Source organism: Dysidea avara, chromosome 5 (assembly GCF_963678975.1).
Source record: "Dysidea avara chromosome 5, odDysAvar1.4, whole genome shotgun sequence".
NCBI classification, from domain to species: domain Eukaryota; kingdom Metazoa; phylum Porifera; class Demospongiae; order Dictyoceratida; family Dysideidae; genus Dysidea; species Dysidea avara.
In genome coordinates, this window is record NC_089276.1 from 34,408,525 (window position 1) to 34,414,307 (window position 5,783).

Here is a 5,783-nt window from a genome sequence, read left to right on the forward strand (position 1 = left end):
ATTCTTAGAAGCAAATTATTTTAAGTTTTTCAAAATAATAACAAGATTGTTTAAAAATCTATTAGCAACTATTTGCTTAGCTTGTTAAGAAATTTATTTGCAATTAGCTGTTTAGCACAAACCCAGACCAAACCAAGAAGTTTCTTGGCTGTTTTATAGTCTCTCTGTTGTGCGCTTGTAAGTGCTATTACCACACAAAGGCCAGGCTGCCTGAGTTTTTGCTTTTGATCAGCACATGAAAAAACCCTAAGTTGCCAGAAATGGCCACACCATTTTAACATGGTTTATTGCAAGGAGCCAACTATCACAGGTCCATCTTTATTTTTATTAATAGAATAAAATATTTAGCTTTTAAGGTTTATTGCTCACTAGCCTATTGATGCATGGCTATAGACAGACTAGCTAGCAGCCACACAATTATTTCTAACCAATGTCAGGAAACCAGTCATGCATATATAATTTAAATATATATATATATATATCTGTTTAAGTCATCGGTGCTCCAAAATTAAAAAAAAGAACCAACCATATGTCCTCCAGTATAGGTTAAAAGAATTTGAATCACGATAATGTGAGTAATATGTGGCTTCTAATTGTCCTCTAAATAAACTACTCTTAGCTAGTAATGTGTCTTGCATGCACCGTGTTTTGTTTGTTTGTAGTTACATATATTCATACATTTACATGTTTGTAATGGTACTGGCTGTACTGCATGACTACTGTGAAGTTACATAATTAGTAACCGATCAATATATTGTCATGTTTCTCTTCCTTGACAGAATGGGAGTGTGATACAATGATTTAGTTGGTGGCCAACTGTTTTTACTTTCAGTCATCTGTGTTGCTTCCCAGTAAAACTGGAGGTGTGTGTAGTAGCTATAGTAGGACTGTACATAACCACGATACAGTGGAATTTCATGCAGTTATTTGAACCCATAGTGACCACCTATTATGTACGTGTTGAGCTGGATCCTCAAAAACATTTAATAACAGCTCATGCATGGATGCAATATTTACACATGAACTTGAAATTTGGCACACTTGTAGTACTGCTTGACCCACCGTAAAATATTTCAAAATCATTTCATTCGAATATCTGACATAATATTTATGACCAATGTTTTATCATACATTTCCTTTGGGGAAGCCATAAAAGTGTAGTGTCCATTACAGCTCTTTCCCAAACCTGTCAATTGAAACTTGTAATGGAGCCAAACTGTACACATGTCCGTTGTTGACTTCTCTGCTGTCACCATTAATCATCTGGTTGGCTGAAATGTTTACTCTCTTGAGAAAAATCCACTTTTATTTCTTAGCTGCATGTATTTCAGGATCCAGCTCAACTTGTACTATATAGTGTTCAGAAAATTATAAAATAGCTATGCATGGTCACCTTTCTAACCTTTCTAACAAGATCTACTTGCTGTTGATAGCTAAATGGGGTTACTACTTATCCAGTTGATAATATACTTTTGTCCGGCATGATACAGTGGAGCTTCACTTAATTACCCCATGGCCACTTTAAACACCATGCACAAATGTTTGTTCTGTTAGAGTAGTTGACAATTCTAAAGTGTTGATATGCATTGTTTACAAGTACAGAGTCACGATCAGTATATAATGTCCACCATGTCAATGCTAGCTATATTGTTGTAAAGCAAAGTTTGCAAATTGTAGCTACTCCGGTGTACTTTCTGTTTCTGCTTCTGATTCACCTCACACAACCTATAGGCAGTGTTGGGAGTAACGCGTTACATAAGTAAAGCGTTATGTAATATTATTACTTTTGTGGTAACAAAGTAATATAACGAAATACGCTATGAAAACAGGTAATATAACGCAAGATACTTTACTTACAAACGTAACGCGTTACCTAAGTAATATAATTACTGTAACGAGTCTAATATGACGTAATATTATTACTAAAAGCAACGAAGTTACTAATTTCGTTAGTAATCCTCTGAGTAACGCCTAACCACAATGGAGTAACGAGGCCTATTGAATGAAGCTTATTCACTAGCTTCTTACTTATAACCAAGATTTGCACATTGTCCAATAACGCAATCATGTCACGTGATAAGGTGGTAGTTTCACACGTGACAGCTTAAGGCTGTGGACACAAAGTAATATAATATGTAATATTATTACAGTTACTTTATTTTATGGGTAATATGTAACTGTAACTAAATAGTTCTGTTGCAAGTAATATGTAACTAGTTACTTTTACAAAGTAACTTGCCCAACACTGCCTATAGGTTGCAGCTAGAGGATTGCGGAATCTTTGCAATACAGTAAGTGACCAGAAATGTGACCTTTCAAAGTTGTGGTGATGCATTTCAAAGTTGATGGATCACGTTTTTCGGTTGGCGCTTTACGGTTTTGGTGCAAACATTCCGCAAACCTCTGTAGCTATTATCATAGATAATATACGTAATAAAGGATTGGCAACGCGCATAGCAACTATTAGACAATCCTCGTTACGGTCGCGTGACTTATTATGTAACTTATGCGCGTCTATTGTCATAGATACGGCTACCCGACATGAATGCTCCGCTTTATCGTTCCCAGTGCTGTTATTTCGCTATCCAGTAACAGAGAGGAACTACTCATGTAACCAGTATCGATCGTAGCGAGCTATCAACCAGCGGATTTTGGGGGCGGCAGCAACTTGGTGAGTCGTGGAGTCTTACCGTTTCACATGAGCATCGAATTCTATCAAGGATTCGATACGCTCCTGGTAGCCAGCTACAGTAGGTCATAATAAGGATGGACTATGTAAACCAGGATTTATGTGGATTGTATGCTCGTTTAGGGCTTCAGCAGCAAATACCTTATATATCCAGTGGCAATGTTTTTTTAATGGAGAGCTCGAGATGGATATTGGGAATTTGCTTCCCCAGTAAACGCCAGGTACCCATTGATGTTGCTGTGACAGCTCACCAGGTCCCCAACTGTATACAGCTGGAGCAGTGTGAACAAAGTTTCTTGCTCAAGGAAACACTAAATTTCAAAAAACCTGGAACCTTTCAATTACCAGGCTAGTGCTCTAGCCACTTGGCTATGCTGCCTCACTGTCCTTGTCTCAACTTAGTGGTTGTTGTGGAACTTTGGGTTCTGCGACCTCTCCCTGTGAGATCTATATAGTCCCAGGAGGATTCTGCACAAGACTATAGTGCCTGAGTGGTGCACAGGCATCCCAGTGTTGGTTTTTTTTGGGTGACAATAGGTACAGCTGCCGGCTTAGGCTGTGTGTATGTGTGTGGTGGAGGACAAGAGTTCACTGAACACTCCATTCTGTTTTTGTTGTGTTGTTCACATGTGTGTCGTATTGCGTGGGTGACTAGGGTCACCAATGCCAGGGGTCAGTCACTCAGAAAATCCTCGAAATTCAGCTATCTTTATAGTGCATGTGCTGTTGACAACTGTTACTGTGTGCTATGACCATGTAAAGTGAACAACTAAATAGTGCAGTAAGCAAATTTCAATGATGAGATTTCCTTTTATATCTGGGGCCAGTGTTGGGAGTAACGCGTTACGTAATATTATTACTTTTGTGGTAACTAAGTAATAACGAAATACGCTATAAAAACGGGTAATATAACTCAAATTACTTTACTTACAAATGTAACGTGTTACCTAAGTAATATAGTTACTGTAACGAGTCTAATATTATGTAATATTATTACTACAAGTAACAAAATTGCTAATCTCGTTAGTTATCCTCTGAGTAACGCCTAGCCACAACGAAGTAACGAAGCCTACTGAATGAAGCTTATTCACCAGCTTCTTACTTATAACCAAGATCTGCACATTGTCCAACAATGCAATCATGTCATGTGATAAAGTGGTAGTTTCACACGTGACAACTTAAAGCTGTGGACACAAAGTAATATAATATGTAATATTATTATAGTTTATGGGTAATATGTAACTGTAACTAAATAGTTCAGTTGTAAGTAATATGTAACTAGTTACCTTTTCAAAGTAACTTTCCCAACACTGTCTGGGGCTAATTGTTTGTGGGAAACCATACCAAGGGGCCATATTTACATGAAAGATCTCGCAATGGCTGTTGTTTTAGGTATGTGATTGAAAGTATCTGAAAAAAGTAATCGTTTGACAAATTTCTGAACTTTGATCAACAAAATTTCACTGAGTGACAGACCTCTCAACCAACATCTCTAAATTGTGTTATGTTTAGGGATTTCTAGTGTTTGTTAGAATTTCAATAATATAAATCTTTATCTAGGTTTTACTTGGATTTCACACTTCTATTATAGCACAAAATGGAGTAGCCGACAGCCTCAATGGAGATGCAGGTATGCTTTGCATTGATCAATCAATGGAACATCCATCAGTCATTTATCTAGCTAACTCCAAGCCATCCTGGACCTGGAAGCCTCACTGATTTTGTGTGATTCCAGAGTTCAGAATTTAAGATTTCTTTATGAGATTGTGTGTGAGAGTCCCATGTCATTTGTGTGTGAGAGTCCCATGTCATTTGTGACTCTGAGGGTTGTGATGTTGCTGGTGTTTTATCTGATATGAATACTACTACTAGTGCTTGAGTTCATTGAATGTAACACAGTCATGATTACCTTGACTGCTATACACTGGGATGTGGGACCTACTGGCAAATGCTCTACAGGTGTACAGTGGAATCTCAGTTATCCAAACCTGTATGTCAAAATTGAATACTCTATTAGAGTAGCGAGTGTTCTATTAGAGAAGTTATTTTTCATACTTTGCAATTGACTAACATTGTGTAAAGAGATTTTGTACAAACTTCAGTTATCAGGTATCTGAGCTGCAGGTGGTGCCTAGGAGTTCAGATAACTAGTATAATATGTGTCCATTGTTTATATCAGTTATTATAACAAAGTGAACTAGCTAGACTTAGTCCACATTAGTTTCCAGCACTTGAAGGGAATGTCTATTTTTGTGGCAAAACACAAGGACGTCACTTGATATCCAGTGGATGGTATTTGCTGTGAGCTGCTACATTTATAGATAAGCTCATCATTCCCTGTCTAAGCTTGAAGTCACGATACACTACTCTTTACCACCAACAGCTCCTTCATGTTGATAACATGCTCTGTTCCACTACACTTTTTATATCCCATTTTCACATACTTTGATGGTTAATGCCACATCTGAATTTGAGCTCATGCATATTTGCATAACACCACCATAACATTAAGCTCTCTTGTGCTGAATAGTAACTTGATGCTTCTCCTCATGGTACCACGACAAAACTCCAAAACCCAGCACAATGAAACAGCTTCAAACCATAGTTTGGGTAAGTGGTACGCCTACACAAAACAAAGCATGACACTCTACTAATGGTTACGATTAGTTCTTTATATATTGTTCGGAAAAAAGCACTTCAGTGTCCTTGTTAAAACTCCAAAACTGTGAAAAGCCATGAAGCAGTGGGCCTTATCTTGCGCTGGGTTAAAACTGACAGTGTGTTCCACTATTTTATTACATCAGATACTCACCTTAGTAGTTGTACGTTCGTTTGAACTAAGCTTTACGTCTTTACTCAGTAGTACCCTGCTACGGTACAAGGAATGAAGCAGCCTAGTGCGTTTAGCAACGGGTGAGAGGGCGCGTTAACTGGATGACGAACCGTAACGAGGATTGTACGTGACGTCACTACAGGTTTAATAGGCGCGTTGCCAATCCTTTATTACGTATATTATCTATGCTATTATGAGGTCATACTACGTGATAATCTAAACATACAACAAATGGGTGAATGGCCATAATTATACTTATGG

At 37.8% G+C, this 5,783-nt stretch overlaps 1 long non-coding RNA gene across 2 annotated transcripts; it reads left to right on the top strand.

The window, feature by feature from the left end:
* The first annotated feature begins 2,438 nt into the window (after positions 1-2,438).
* On the top strand, positions 2,439-4,480 carry LOC136256544 (uncharacterized). Of its 2 annotated transcripts, none has more exons than XR_010701536.1 (3): positions 2,439-2,671; positions 2,813-3,226; positions 4,250-4,476. It is a non-coding gene; the product is annotated as an uncharacterized lncRNA (long non-coding RNA). The 2 variants fall into 2 exon arrangements; XR_010701537.1 differs by lacking the exon at positions 2,439-2,671 and having other exon boundaries at positions 2,741-3,226; positions 4,250-4,319; positions 4,371-4,480.
* The last annotated feature ends 1,303 nt before the right edge of the window (positions 4,481-5,783 follow it).